This window comes from Myotis brandtii, unplaced genomic scaffold (genome assembly GCF_000412655.1).
Source record: "Myotis brandtii unplaced genomic scaffold, ASM41265v1 scaffold953, whole genome shotgun sequence".
NCBI classification, from domain to species: domain Eukaryota; kingdom Metazoa; phylum Chordata; class Mammalia; order Chiroptera; family Vespertilionidae; genus Myotis; species Myotis brandtii.
In genome coordinates, this window is record NW_005371933.1 from 1,415,582 (window position 1) to 1,432,066 (window position 16,485).

The 16,485-nt window shown below is 45.7% G+C and overlaps 1 protein-coding gene across 1 annotated transcript in view; it reads left to right on the top strand.

Annotated features, from left to right (window-relative positions):
* The window catches only part of GALNT14 (polypeptide N-acetylgalactosaminyltransferase 14), a 189,707-nt gene that overhangs the window by 305 nt on the left and 172,917 nt on the right, over positions 1-16,485 (top strand). The window lies entirely within an intron of this gene.

The window sequence follows — 16,485 nt, forward strand, 5'->3', positions numbered from 1 at the left end:
TGCCAGGAAGCAGAGGCGGGGGTCTGGGTGCTGTGAGCAGGTAGCCGGGCGCCGGCTGCGGCTATCGGATATTTGTGGATTTGAAAAGCTCGGGGGTATCTACGGACTCGCCGTGTGTGAAAGTGAGAGTGGGTGTAGGTGGTGGGCGCGCGTCGCGGGCAGAGTGGAGCTCTCAACTTGGGCAGCGCGCCGGGGTCCCGGAGCAGAGGGGGCGCTGCAGAATTGTGGCCCAGAAGGTGGCGGTCTGTGGACTCCTCGAGAGAGTCGCTGGTGTTTGGGTCGGGTGGCAGGGCCAGCCGGTGCTGGCGCCCGTGAGAAGTAAAGGCTTTGAACAAAGTGCCTGGGGCCCATGTAAATGTATTTGTGTTGAACTAGGAATACAGCGAACACTATGAGAAAAGAACTCGTTTTTCCATAACATTTGCATACCACAAATGCCTGCAGTATATGACACTGTTATTTTATTCCCCATTTAGTAGATAATTTCTCCCATTTAAAAAATCATGAATTTCAGAGAGAGAGCCCCTATTAATCTGCTGGTGCTCAGCGGGTGGGTATTGGACTCTGTCCAGGGGATTTGGACTCTGGCATGACCGGAAGTAGCTCATTAGCAGAAGAACGGTTATCCTTTCATTGGCTCCTGTGTGGGAGCTGGGCCCTGGGCGGTTTCACCCTCAGTTTCACCCTCAGGTTCCTGGGATGGTGGTGCCTGGTGGCCCCGCAGTGGCTGCTGTGAGAGGCTGGGAAATAGGGAAGTAGGAGGTTGGAACCTCAGGTATTCAAGAATTAGCCTGTCTCTGCTTTCTGGATATCAATAAGCATTTTAAAAAAATAAACAGACGAATCTGAGTTTACTCCTCCCTTTCCGATCCCATTCAGCTGGGGGGAATTTCTCCTTCCCGGGTCATTTTTGGCAGCCCTGGGGTGTACTCAGGCTCTAGCTCCCTTTCCCAGCCAGCACCCTCCCCCAGGTCCTGCTGGGAGGCCCCGTCCAGGGGTCCAGGGACCCCCAGACCTGCTTTAAGGGAATCTTTCTTGAGTCAGTCTGGGGAGTTCTCTTCCTCCCTCAACCCTTGTTCCCCCTAATTGGCCTGGTGCTTTTGGAAACAAAGACCAGGAATTCCGGTTCAAATGTTCTTGGAGGCACAGAATGATTCCTGCTCAAGTCAGAGAAGACAAAGGGGCAACACCAGGCAGGAAAGAGAAATTAATGTCCCTGTCACAAGCCTCCCCAGCCTGTCTAGGGACTACCCTTTCTCAAGGTTGCTCATCTGTTTGTATCACTTAAAAGTGTTAATTTCCACTCATCAGAGGTCATGGATAAACTGAACAGGGACAGAATGAAGCTGCGTTGGCTGATGCCTATGGCCCCAGGATTTCCACGCAGCTCGTCCACTGCCATCTCCTCTGCCGTGTGTGCCTGCGTCCTTCCCCACACCTCTCCCGTCACAGGTGTCCCCAGGTCTTACCGTTACCAGGCACCAGGAACACATTTGGAGAAATGTTGCCGTGCCCTTGTTTAATTTCTAACATTCACAGTTTTGTCACTGTTCCAGAGCATCTCAAATGCCCCCCCGCCCCCCGTGCATTTTTTGGGGAAAAGAATCTGAATTAGAAAGCAGGGACGAATTGCCAGCTCCTCTCATAGGGGGAGACTGGGAGCCCTGACAACCCTTTTGCACATTCCAGCCCGGAGACCAGCATTCTAGACCTGCCCTCTGTGTGGGGAAGTGAGGCTGGCTGTGCCCCGTGCCCTCGCCAGCTGGCTGCTGACCCTTCCCACTTGTCTGCAGTGACCTGAGCTGGGTGGTCAGCCTTCCAACTCGGATGGGCCTCAGAGACTCACACTGTTCACTGGAGCCCAGAGAGAGACGGCCTGGCCCTCTCCTGGGAGCTCCCACGTGGGTGTCTAAGCCAGTGTGCGTTCACTTTCCCGGTTTTCTTATACACGTAGCAGCTTGGGGGTCTCCTTCTGGCGTAGGGAGTGCCAGGGACAACACACATCCTCTCTGCAGGCCCAGTCTCCTCAGCTGTGAAATGGGGGCCGCGTGAGGCAGCACTGCCTGTCTCCTACTCGCCCTGCCAGCCCTGTGAGTGGTTTCGGGTTACTTGTGAATAACTCTAAAGCGAGACCTCATGGCTATCAATAATTATACCACAGATACTCTGTGTCTATTACTTAGCTTCTAATTATTTTACCAGAAACGCTAGATTAACCAAAAATAAATCAGTCTCTGAGTCCTCAGATGTTGAGCTGATTAAGAAAGAACCCCGTTGGGATACTTAGGCTCGCGTGTGCGCACACACACACACACACACACACACACTCAGGCGTGTGCGCGCATACACTGGTGCCCTGGGGAATTCTGCAGAAGCTCCTGAAAGTGCTGGCTCTGGTATTTTGATATTTCAGAATAAATGGCCTGATGTGACCTTCTGGGGCGGCAGCCGGCACTTGGCGGCGGGCAGCTGCAGCCATCGCAGGACCTAATGAACGCTAGGAAGCTGAGAGGGAGAGAGAGGGAGAGATCTCTATGGGGTGAGAAATGTCTGTGCCGCCCAAGGAGTCCTCTTTCCTTCTGCTTTTCTTTCCATGCGACCCTCCTCCCTTCATCACATTCCTCCTCCTCCTCGGGTTCGCATCTCCTGCCCCGGATTCGCATCTCCTGCCCCGCGAGTGGGGTCAGAGCAGAGAGCCCTGGAGCACTCGGTCAGGAGCTTAGGGAGAAGTCTGGAGGGACCGAGCCCAGTCCTTCCCTGCAGGCTCCAACCATGGGCAGGAGCAGCCTGCCGCGCCCGCCCCCTCTCTCCCCCTCCCCCCGATGCTCTGGACACAAAGGCAGCTCTTTCTGGAGGAGGAAGGTAACCTCTCCGGCCACCCTGAGCCAGTCCACTCAGATGCCCTTAGATCAGCAGGAGCCCTGAGTGTGGGAATTAAGGAGCCCTTTCACCCACCGCCTCCTGCATGGCCTCCTGCACGATGCCAATTTTCAAGCACAAAGTCTCTTCTGCATACCATTTCCGGGAGACAAGATTGGGCACTTAAAAAAACAATTAAATTCTCCTCATGTCACTTGTCTACTTAACTGTAAGCACTACAGAGATCTTTCAAGGAAATGCTGGGGAGACCGACATGCTCACATGATCCTAAAGCCTCGGATTTGAATGCCAAGAGGAAGAAAACACCCCAGCTGCCTCCTTTCTAGTGATCCTGTGGTTTAAACCCAGTTTGCATCTCATTCCAGGCCAGGAGAGAGTGGGAAACACTCATAGGACTGGTATGACCACCCCATCTTGATCAGCTCTCTCCAAAGAGGTGACTGTCTCTTTTCTCTTCCTCACCAAGGTTTAGAAATCAGGGTTTTTTCCTTTAGGGTCCGATTTGAGATTTATGTATCTTCTCTTGTTCCTCTGAGAACACGCGAATCATTCATCCCCCCACTCCCACCCAGCCACAGAGGCTGGTCTAATCAATATTTATGCGCCCATCACTCGCAGCTGCAACATGCGGGAATAATGAACGCCCAATTCCTTGATGGCTGTTGAAAAATTAGCTGGTGCCTGTATTTCAGGCTCATTGTTTTCTAGGATCTTGGGGAGATCAGACCACGTGGCCCACGGATTAATTCAGCCACCCAGATAATTGGCTGTTAATAGATGGCCAGCTGATGGCTGCCAGCTGGGTGCTGAATTGGCTCCGGTCCTTAGGGTGGGCTGTGGTCCTCATCAGAAGAGGGACAGCCAGTAAGAATTGGCCGATGAAAGGCGAATCAGGACCAGGAAGATAAGAGGTAGCTTCTCTCCTCCATCACCTCCTGTGATGTTTTTTACAGTTTACAAAGCATTTTTCTTCACAAATGCCTCATTTGATCCTTCCTGCCACCCTGAGAGGCAGATGTTATTCTTCTTCTTCCCATTTTCTAAACTATGATGAATCAGAGGTGATGCAGGGAGAAGACTGGCAAGCTCCTGAGTGGCCCTGAATTCACTCTTTGGGCTGTAGAGCACATGCTGTTTGTATTATGGCCATCCTCAACTCCTGTCTAGCTTCCTTTTTCCAGGGGAAATTAAACCTATTCTATCTATGTACTAGAGGCCCGGTGCACGGTGCGTCATAGCTTCTGGCCAGTCGACCGGTTGTCCGGTTGTAATGGTTGCTTAGGCTTTTATATATATACTGGTAGATGTATTCCATGTATATTTTCATATGGGCGGAAAGCGAGGGCTCTTGCTGAGAAATGACTCCCTATCTCTGATTAAACACCAGCATTGCTTTTCTGCACACTGAAGGGAACTGAGGAGTGAATTAAGGGAAATATAGAGCCTGTCTCTGGAGGGCCATGGGGGAAGGGTACAGGAGGAATTAGGTTTTCCTTCAAGATAGGCCAAGTCTAATCCCTTGCAGGCCTTAGAGCAAGCATGTCAAACTTGCGGTCTGCGGGCTGCATCCCTCGTTTATTTGGCCCGTGTTAGCCTTTGAGTTTGACTTGCTTGCCTTAGAGACATGTCCCACAGGATGCTGCGTTCTGCTGTGGGAAGATGCTGGGCCGGAGTGGCAGACTTGGGGTCTCAGGAGAAGCCGAGAGAGACTCTCCCACCTCCTCAGTTCTGTGGTCAGCACTGGCTCTGTCCTGACGCGGTGAGCCCATGCTGGGCAGCCATAGCCCCCCTGGGCCCTGGGGTTTGACAGCAGAAAGGAGGCTATGTTGTCATTCAGGAGGCTGCTCAACTCATAAAAGGATTGTGCAATTAACACAGAAACTGTTGATTGGAATCCCTTTCGTGATGAACGTGGTCCTTAAAGAATCAGAAGCAATTCCCTCCTAAGGAAAAATGTCACTTGAAAGAACTTAATACAGCCTATCTGAAATGCAAGGCTAGTGTGGGGGGAGTGACTCCAGGAGGGAAGTACCTTTAGAAGACAAGCGGCATCACTTGGGATTCTCCCCCCCTTCTGAACGACAGAGGGCGCTGCCTGGGTCTTACTGTTTAGCCTTGACTGTCCACTGATGACTGCTCAGTTCAGTCCATTCTGTGCGGATGGACTGCTGGTTCTGCCCAGTACAGGGCTCAGCCGCTTTGTTGCTGCTTTGGTGGCAGGGTGTGACTCATGTAGTAGCTGCTCATATATGTGTTTAATCTTATAAAAGCATAAAATCAGGAGACTGCTGATGTCTTCCAGGGTATTTTGTCTGCAATTCCGGTAAACAACCGGAGCGCTCATGCTACGTGGCCTGAATGGCAGTCAGTCTCTACTGCAAGATCCCCAGCAGACACATGACTTTTTCTCTCTTGTCCACTTCTACTGATAATGGCAACATTAAAGGGGACTGTATTTTTAAACCGTGCTCATGGAGTAAGGATGAAAGAAATGCAAACCCAGACAACTCTGACATTTTCCCTCTCCACTTGGAGGCCCTGATAATTTTCTAATCATCTGCTCAATTCGGGATCAGACCAGCTCCCTGTAATCCTCCCCGTTTATTGTTAAATGACATTATGGTTTTAGCTTTTCTCTTAAAACCGAGCATATTCTTTCTTGGGAAACTTCCTGGCGGTGTCTACTAAAGCTGAACATACGTATATGACCTTGCAATTCACCCTTGGCTATAAACCCAACAGACACGAATATGTATTCCAGTGAATGTCGTGCACTTGAATTGGAGTTGGCAAACATTTTTTGAAAAGGACCAGGTAGTAAGTATTTTGGGGTTTTTAGGATTTATAGCTTCTATTGCAAATAGTCAGCTCTGCTGTTGTTGAGTGAAAGATGGCATGTGAGCAATGAGAGTGGCTGTTCCAATAAAGCTTTATTTATGCACACCGAAATTTGAATTTTATATATTTTCCATGTCTCATGAAATATTATTCTTTTTTGGTATTATTTTCAAATATTTATCAATGTAAAACCCATTTTTAATTTGCGGGGTGTATTAAAGCAGGTGGCAGGCCAGATTTGGCCTGAGGGCTGTGGGATTCCATTTATATAATGTGTGAGAACAGGCAAAACTAAGCTATGGTGTGGAAGCCAGTTTCATGGTGATCCCTGGTTGGGGTTAGTGACTAGAAGGGAGCAGGGGGGCGCTTGCGTGGGGAGCTGGTACTGTTCAGTTTCTTAATCTGGGTTCTCGCATGTGTTCACTTTGTGAAACTTCATTGAAGACATGCTCTTTTGGTTTGTATAATCCACTCTAATGAAAAATTCAAAAAGAAAAAATCTGAACCGTGTGTGGCTTCTGACTCCAGGTTTTAGCACCTCATTTGGGCTGAGAGTGTAGCAGGTTTCAGTCTCTTTATAGCCACTGGTGTTTGGTTTCTGGTAAGAAAGTCTTTGGAGAAAGGCCTCAATATGTCTTTCCAGTTTTCCAAGTCTTATTCCTTTTTACAGACAGGGAGACATTTAATAACGGGTGTGGGACAGGCACCGGCCAACCAACCTATGAGTATGACGATGAGTGTTAACTATTTAGTTGCTGGATCATAGGAAGATGGGGAGGATTTGAGTGCAGATGGGAACCATGAGTAGGACTTCAGCTGGTACAGTTGCCCCATAGTGAATCTGGGCTGAAATCTACCTATACTTGTAAGTAAGAGGTGGAGGCTTAATTGCACAGAATGGGATTATATGGCACAGCACCTGGCTTGTAGAAAACCAGCTTCTATTTTTTTTTTTTTGCATCTGGAGGAAAAAAGCAGAGAACTAACAAGCTGAACCCCAAGTGTCAGGTGCCTCCTGCGTCAGTATCGATTCTTCATAACAACCCTGGGTAGTGGGCATCATTCCCCCTGCTCTTCAGGTGAGGAACATCAAGGTTTAGGGAAGTTAAGTGACTTTCCCAAGGTCGTGCTGCTCATATGTGGAGGAGCTGGATTCCAAACCAGTTCTCTGTGGCCCCAGAGCCGCCACCGTCTTTCCCCTTCACCATGCTCACCCCAGGCTTCCTAATCTCTCCTCACAGTCACACTGAGTCTGATCTCTTGAAAGTGATGGCTTGAATATATTTTCCCCTGAGCAACCAGCCTTTATAGCCTGCCTGTGTTCCGCTTCCCAGAATTGCACACACTTGTTTAGACCAGAGCTGTAGAATGAAATAGTGTTATATCAGAAGCTATCTCTTCTAGGACAAGTCTTCTTAAAACAGTAGTGAAAGAGAAAACTTTACAGCTTTTTCAAAGAGAGATATATTGGGCTTTCAGCATTATTTGACATCCCTTATGAATACTTCTCTCCTACAGGCAACTAGAAAGGTTTCTGGTCCCAGGGTTAAGTTTTAAAAGAGGAAGTCTCCATGGTGTCACATTCTGGGCACACCGCAAGACTGACCCAGGAGGCGACAGTGAGGAACTGATCAACAGATTCAGAAAACGCAAAGGCCCTTTTGCCAGTGGATGGTAAACACTCCCCACATCACCCTTCAGAGAGGAATAGTCGGTGTCTAGCATAATAGCACCAATTATTTGGTTGTTTGTGCTGAGGAGTTGAAAGCTATCATGTGCGGGGAAAATACTCAGCATGGAGCAGTAATTATGGATCAGCTGATGATAAAAGATGCTTTGGATTGACTGCTAATTAGATTATTAGCACCAAAAACAAATACCTGCTATGAACCATAAATAAGCTGCATTTATAATATTTTCTACTTTTTGATGCAATTTTCTTTCTTTTTTTTTTTTCTGTGCCAAGACTTGCCATTTCTCCAGTCATATTAAGCATATTTGTTTATTGAGCTGTAATCAAGTCATTTTCTTATTTCCTTCCAGTCTCAAAAGGGGCCGGGAGAGCTGACCTGTATTGAGTGCCACATGGCAGGCTCTCCATGGAGTGTGCTAGGTCTCCTTTGCTATTCCAGAGCAGGATCCAGGTCTTTCCCCTGGGCACAGGGATGGCAGGGTTTTCCCAGGGAAATCTATGGTGGAGTTGATTGTCAAAAGAAATGACCTAGTTGCTTTTTTGTGGCACTTTGAGGTTAGGTCCTTTTTATTCTGGGTTCCAGGAGTATGGGATGGGCATTTGGGTGCTTCGGGTGCCTGTACCTCCCTTCCCTCCCCACCAAACCGGTCAACAAATAGGTTGACAGTGTGTTCCCAGCAGTATGAGATTCCAGCTGTCTTCCTGCCCACGTGGCTATGGGTTCTATGAGTAGGACCATCTGGAGAGCACTTGGGACCTCCCTGGGTTATCCAGAGAGAGAAGCCAGCATGATCCAGCGGCCCCTCTGGCCATGTCCTTGATCAGTGATGCCAGTGAAGGTCAGCTGTCCTCCCAAAGTGCTAGAGATGGAGCTTGCTTGTGGCTACCATTATATGCCAGGAGCACATGTAGAGAGGAGAGGCTTCCATGGGGAGAGGGGCATGGGACTGCCTTTTGGGGGAAATGCTAGGTGCTTTATGTGTAGGTCATTCATTCTTTTCAACCACCCCATGAGGTAAGCGGGCTGAGATTTAGCTAGCGCTTGTCAGTGTAGTCATACTGGGTGATTGTGACTGGCACCTTTCTGATTAAACAGTGCCCGAGCCACACAGGTTGTCAAAATGGTGTCAGATGAATGTTATCTCTCTCTGGATGTTGCACTGGTGATCTTTATTTTACCCATGCGGAACTTGAGGTTCATAAATGTCCAATAATTTGCCCGAGTCTGTAGAGCTAATTAGTGGCAGAACTGAGATAGGCCTGTGTGAGGCTGGAGCCCGTGCTGGGGTGCCTTTGGGATCATTGGCAAGTGAGAAACATGGTGAACCCTCAAAGGCGTTTTTCCCTTTGTGTGTCTACCCAGTGTGGGGAGAGAGAGTAGGCCAATTCCCCTGCACCTGGCCACTGGGTCGCGCGCATAGTTCATCAGCAAATGGATACAGACATTGCTGGTGGGAAGCCCTGTGCAGGAGATGCCGGGTCTGGGTTCTGATATCTGTGCCCAGGGTGAATTCTGGGGAGTGGTGGAGCAGCTGGCCTCTGGCCACTTCTGCCTCTAGAACTCTGCCCTCCTCTTGGACTTAGGATGCCTTGCTTTATCCCTAGAAAGACAACCGTGTCGCTAGGATGCCTGATTAATGGGGAACGGTGCACAATGGATTGAAGTCTTTCCTCGCTTCTGAGTCAATGTGAAATGTGAGGTGGAGGGGATGGAGAGAATCTTTACACGGGTTCATGGGATAAGAGTTTGAGACAATTGCTTTTGAATTTCCTAGGAGTTGTTCTGCAAGGGTGAATTTCTTCCCCTGATCGTGCCACTCTTCTGTTCGCTCAGAAAACTGCGTGAGGTTTAATCTCATCCTGAAAGCTGTTTCAGTAAAACAGGAGCCTGTTATTCCACAGGGCGTCTTATTGGAAGAAGAAGGATTTCAGGCAGTCTTTTAAAGTCATTTCAGTGATTTTTGAAGAAGTGCATTTGCTGGAATCCACTTGTCCCCCAAGTGCCTGCTGTTTGAAAAGCGTAGCGCTAGAGGAAGGATAACAGGAAAGGAAAGCCAACTTCAGGATAGAAAATAGGCTGACTGAGCGACCAACTTTAATTGAATTAGTCGGGGACGCCTGTTGTGGGTTCTGTACTGTTTTGGGTACCGTAGGCCAGGGTTGGCCCCTGGCAAAACCAGACCTTCTTCTCCTGCTGTTTATATAATAGGTTTGTGAGCTAAGTTTTTTTTCAAACACTTTTAATGAAAATTATATAAAATTCAAATTTCAGTGTCTATAAATGAAGTTGTATGGGAACATAGTTATGCTCATTCCTTTGTGTATTGTCAAGGCTGCTTCTACTAGTATACTACATGGCAGAGTTGAATAGTTGCGGTGGAGACTAGATTGCCTACAGAACCAAAATTCCCAGTGTGGCTCAGGGGTTGAGCGTGGACCCATCAACCAAGAGGTCACTGGTTTGATTCCCAGGTGCCTGGGTTGCTGGCTAGATCCCCAGTGGGGGACATGCAGGAGGCAGACCATCTATGATGTTTCTCTCTCATTGATGTTTCTGTCACTCTATCCCTCTCCCTTCCTCTCTCTCTAAAAATCAAAATTTGAGCTGGTCCTTTAGAGAAAAAGTTTGCTAACTCCTGCCCTCGACCTTTGCTTCTCAAAGTGTGGTTCATGGGTGACGGGTGTTGGCACCGTTGGGAAGTTTGTTAGAAGTGCCATAACTCAGGCCACTCTTCACCTACTGATTCAAAATCTGCATCTTAACAAGACCTCCCCCTCCCCCGGGAGTCCTGTGCAATTACAGTTTGAGAAGTGCTGCCTTAGATGACCGATGACTTGCTCACAAAGAGCTAGTGTGAACATGCTTCACAAACTGAGGTCTGCAGTTGGTGCTTAATTTCTCTGTTGAATTCAGTTCCATCCTGAGCTCCCATTCTCCTGGTTTGGGGTGGGGATTCCTCTTCTGCTTACAGTTTCACAAGGATCCAGGAGCTTCCTCAATGCCCAGGGATATGGGAAGAGGCTGGAATCTGCATCACTGACCAGACCCTTTATCATTCTGCTGTCCTCAGACTAGTGGGTTCCTTGTGATGCTGGGAGCCCTGGAGCCCTGGGTCCCTTCTCCTAGGGGTACCATTCTTCTCCTAGGTGGCCATTCTTCTCTGACCCTGCTACCCACTGGGGCACCCACCACTCTCAGGACTGGCTGGCTGCCTGCATTGTCTTCCCAGCTGAAAGAACTGCCTTTTTCTATCACCCTCCAGGCTGTGCATTCTTTCTAGCACCGTATTTTGCATACTACCTCCATGGAAGCAAGAGAGCATCCTGGTTATGTGCTGAGGTTGGGGCTGCGATGAGAGTAACTGGGAAGAATGCATGAGAACAAATTCAGACGGACATCCCAATACATCATCACCCTACCATACCTGTAGTATGTCACGATGCAGTTGGGGACACAGCCAACACAATCTAGACAGCAAATGTAGGATATTTTCCTGTAGAGCAAGAGGCAAATTTTGTAGGAGTCTAGAGAAGGGGAGGGTATGTGGACAGCAGGGCCAAGGGAGGCTGTGGGATGCAGCGAGAGTGACCATAGGCCAATGGAAACCAGGAGCTAGTCAGATTGTGGAAGAGTTTGAAAATCCATTTGCTTATTTTTGTTCTAAGATGCAAGTGTGTCTGAAAGTAGACAGATCTTCCCAGTTGGGAATATTATAGTCTACTCACTGGGGACTTTGTTCAGGAAATGTTTGGGGTTTAAGGGTTTTAAATGTTCAGAGTACTCAAATTGCTCTTAAAGGGACATTTCAGTGCAATTTGAACTTGGCATTCTCTTTCTCTTACCCCTCCAGCCTAAATGATAGTCGCATATGTTCTCTTTTTTCTCTATTGATGCTCACTTTTCTGGACTACCTATTTTCATAGAGGAATGCCCTGTGGAGAAGTCATCTTGCCTATCGACATTCTTTAATTCATGTAGCTGCTCTTAGAGAATGCCCTGTGGAGAAGTCATCTTGCCTATCGACATTCCCTTGAGTGAGGCGTTGGCAGGGTCCTGGCCAGAAGTCAGCTAGTCATGCCCTCTGAGGGGGTATGCTGGGCATCTGAGTTCAAGGGCCCGAGTCCAGGTGCATTAATTGGAAGAATTGAGAAGTGCGGATATCCCAGCTGGTATTATCAGGAGGCTAGATCAGGATAAGGACATGGAAGATTTCCTTCTGCTTATGTATACCAGGTAGCCCACAGGCTGATGGATGGTCCACTGATGTTAATGGAAATGTGTGGCTGATCCACTGTGCCTCTTTCCAAAGTATCCTCTTAGGAAACTGGCTAGGAAAGGACCTCACATGGTGGACATGGAAATATGCTCCTGATAAAGTTTTTAAAAAGTTATGCTAAAAAAAAGGGGGGAATTCAAAATTGTGTCATAGTAGGATCCTATTTTGTTTAAACAAGATGTACACTGAAAAAAATCTTAGAACATCAAAATGGGTGCTTTACATAAATGGGTATTGTTCATGCTGTACTTCTCATTTCTGCTTGTTGATTGCTTGATTTAGGGTTATCTTTTCCTCCACTCCTCCCTCCTCCACGTTTCGATAAACAACATAACAACCTAGATATGTAAACTTCTATATTATTCTTTGTGCACCCTGTAATCAGTACATAAACATATATAAGATCTGTTTTGGTCATTATTAAAAGGAAGAGAGAGAAATTGATTGTATTGTATATATTTTGAGTCTTACTCTTCATTTAATCATGCAGCCTAGAAATCCTCATGTCAGCTAACTTATTTTTTTAAAATATATTTTTATTGATTTCAGAAAGGAAGGGAGAGGGAGAGAGATAGAAACATCCATGATGAGAGAGAATCATTGATTGGCTGCCTCCTGCATGTCCTACACTGGGGATCAAGCCTGCCCTGACTGGGAATGAAACCGTGACCTCTTGTTTCATGGGTTGATGCTCAACCACTGAGCCACACCAGCTGGGTAACTAGCTTATTTTTAATGATTGCATAATATTCTACAATATGGATGTGACATTTTACTTAGTCATTTCCTTTTGATATGGGTATCTAACATATTGCTTATCTTTTATCACTACATAAAGAGCTGCAGTAAATATCTATGTACACATATTATATGTTGGTGCTTTTACTTCTATAGGATAGATTTTGAGGAGTGGGAATTCTGAGTCAAAGGGAGTCAGACACACACACACACAAACAAACACACATTAATACTGCTTTTAAAACAGTGTAGTAACCCACTTTTCTATTAGCAAAGTATGAGAGTACTCTTTCCCCAACATCCCCTTTAGCATAAATTTGTCATTATCATTTTACCAATTAGAGGGTATAAAATGGAATCCTCTTGTAATTTTATATTCCTCTGACTACCAGAGAGGTTCTTCATTCGTTTATTGCCATTAAAAAGCTGCTCTTCTGTGAGGTGTCTATTCATAGCCTCTGCCTGTTTTTCCACTGGGCTGTTTATCTTTTTGTTGTCAATTTTAATTATTCTTTGTATGCTATGGATAGCTCTTTGTTGGTCATATGAATTGTAGATTTTTCCTAATAAGTTGTTTCGCTGTTGATTTTGTTTATGATATATATTGTCATGTAATTTTTTGCTTATTTTTATATAGTTAAATATATCTTCTTAATAATAGCTAATGAGTATCTGTCCCATTAAAAAGACTTTCCTAACTCCTAGGTTGTATATAAAACATCCTAAATTTCCTCTTCATTATGATTTTTAAATCTTAAGTCCATCTGGATCTAATTTTTATATCTAGTTTGAGTTAGGGATTTAACTCCATTTTATTCCTAATGGATAGTTATTTGTGTCAAAACCATTAATTAAATAAACCATCTTTTCCTTCTCTAATTGAAATACCATCTTTGTCATATATTTATTTCCCATAAACACTGGGTTTTAGTTCTGGAAGCTCCATTCTATTCTATTTATCTCTCACTATGCCAATATCATATTTTTTACTAGACTTTTCTTATTAAATCTAGTAGTTACCCATTGGATTTATTAGGTCCAAAATCATATCATTATCAAAAAGAGTTAAGTTTATCTCACCTTTTTGAGTGATTTATCTTGATTATTTTATTGTGTTGTTTTGTCACATTCATGAGAATATTGAAAATGAAATACAGTGAGCCCTGGCTGGTGTGGCTCAGTTGGTTGGGCATCGTCAGGTGCACCGAAAGGTTGCTGGTTCAGTTCCCTGTCAGGGCACATGCCCTGGCTGCAGGCTCCTTCCCCAGTTGGGGGTGTACAGGAAGCAGCCGTTCGATGTTTCACTCTCACATCAATGTCTCTCGAAATCAGATATAGTTTTACTCTTTTATTAATGTGGTGCATTATTTTGATTTCCATATTTTGAACCAACCTTATATTCTTGAAATAGGCCCTATTCAGTTATAGTTTATTTTTATTTATGCCGCTGTAGTTTATCTGTTGTAATTTGTTTGGAATTTTAACATCTATATTCATGAATTATATTGATTTATAGCTTCTTTTTGTACTCATTCGTGTTTAGACTTAAGCATATACCGCTACCATATTTAGGGAGAATGAATGAATTAGGGAGATTTTATTTTTCAACACGTGGGAATAGTTTAAATAACTTTGGCATATTTGTTCTTTTATGACCACACAAAATTCCATCCTGAAAGTACTGGTACTAGTGACTTACCCAGTGGTAGCCCTTGACTATCTTAAATACCTATTTTTCAAATCAATCTGATAATGTTTGTATTTTAATAGGAATATTCAGCATATCATAATTAGTGAAATAATTGATAAATTGAATATTTACTATTTGTTTTCCTTTATTTTTATGCTTCTTTTTTATTATCTTCACTAGTTTGGCCAATTACTTTCTCAACTTCTCTCTTTTCTTTAAAAAAAAAAAAGGATATTTTATTATAAACTCTACACTGTTACCTTACTTTTCAGGACATTTAAATAGATATGTCTATAAAAACAAGATATCAATGATTTTTTTCCTGCCAAAATGTTTTACTCCCTCATTCATTATTGACCTAATAAATCGAGCCTTTTAGGAGTACTTTTACTCCCTTATTCTTTCCTACACCGAAAGCAGGCAAAACCTTTAGAAGACTTTTACCCACCCACCTTCTCCCACTCCTAATTTCTAGGTTTTGCTGTGATAATTTAACACGTCTAGAACGAAATGTCAAGTTTTTCTTTGCTGAATGCTGCTGCTTCTTAAGTATTCTTACTTGTCACTTACACTCCATGTTTTCAGCACTTTAATGCTATCAATTTAGAGTCAGCCATACAGACTGTAAGGTCTGTCACTCACCACTGTTTTAATCTCACCCATCTCAAGATTTCTGTTTGTTCTGTTTGAATTCATATATATATATCTATTTATTTAAAAGTCTTCCATTGTAGTTGACATACAATATTATATTAGTTTTCAGGTGTAAGGGTTATATTGTCTTTGAACTCTTGCATATCCACAAATATGAATAACATGTGGCTTGGCTATCTGGCAGTCTGTTGATGGTTTTTTTTTTAAAATGGTTGACACTATTATAGATGTCCCCCATTTTCACCCCCTTTGCGCTGGTTTTCTACTGTCTTCTGGACTCCAGTTCTGCAGAGGGCAGGTCTACTCGAAGGCTAATTACTTTCCTCTGTAAGTTACTTACTCTTTCTGTTTGGGGCTGGGAGGTTTTCTCCTTATCCTTGGAGCCGAGAAACACACCTTGGGCTATGTCCTTCCCCATGACTCCTGCAAGGAGCTCAGTTCCGTGTGCAGACAGTGAGTGTCCGTGGAACAGATGCATGAGCTGAGCAGGAGGCCTGACCCAGAGGCCATAGTGCTGTTGAAAGCCTAGGTTTTTGCCCAGGATTTGCTCAGACAGTGCTCAGGGTAAGAAAGCAACAGTGGTGCTTGCTCCCCTGGGTCCCGGGCCGGCTTGTTGCTCTCTGGGAAGACACTACTGCTGAGTGGGCAGGAGTGTGACCCTTGGCCTTGAGCTCAGGTCCTCTGTGGAACAAGGAGAGATACGAAGAAAAAAGAAGCAGCAAATACACAGAGCTGGAGAGAGAGAAGGCGCCCAGCCCCTTCATTGGAAGTGACAGCCGTCTGTGAGGCTGCGCTGTTGGTGCTTCGGGGGGTAATTTAAACAATTGAAAGGTAAATAAGACACGAGATAGTAGTAAAATAAATGTAGTCAAAGGAGGAAAGGACCAAATTGAAACTCATCTTGCATAGAACAAGTGACTAATATCAGAGAAGGACCTTCATCTATAAAACAGTTGTAGGCAAGCATGTGTCAGCCTCCATTTTCAAAAGGCAAAAGGCGCTTATGGTGGCCTGACTCGCTGATTCTCCAGGGGCGGGAGCAGGCGTGAACTCTGTGTGGTTTGTCAGGGTTTATTTTCGTTTATTTCCGGTTTGGTGGGTGGTAGTGTGAAGTCTTGGATGAAAGCCACCCAGGGGGCTTCCAGGACAGCTGTGCCCGCCAAACCAGCCTGGGAGCAAGCAGAGAGGGGCTCCCCTGCTGTCCATTTCGTGAACAAGTTAAATTCCACAAATGTTCAGTGAGTGTCTCCTGTGTCCCACACTGAACTCTGCAATGTGGGGATGAAGGGAGAAGCCCTGGCTCTTCGCCCTGAAGACCTGTGCAGCTTTGCAAGGTAGCCACCCTGGAGGCCCTGCCTTGCTGTCCTGGTGTCCTGCTAACGCAGAGCCCTGGGTCAGCATGCTGGGCAGCTCAGCAGAGGTACCTCACCTGCAGCTGACACTTCCCTTCCATCCTCGGCCTCCTATCCTCTACGCTCGGAATGCCCGCTGCTTTAAATCCCCTGACTCTGTAGGAAGACCCCAGGGGTGAGGGGTGGTTTGTCTAACTCTCTGTTACAAATGGGGCATGGCAGTGAGGGAAGTCTAAGTACTTGACCACCAAGGCGTTCAGGGGTTTGGAGTTAGAGTCCACTTCCCTGCCTTTTCCCTTAACCCCCCTGACTCAGGTTGAGTCACGTCTTTGAAAATCAGGCGTTAAGATGTTTGCTTGCCTA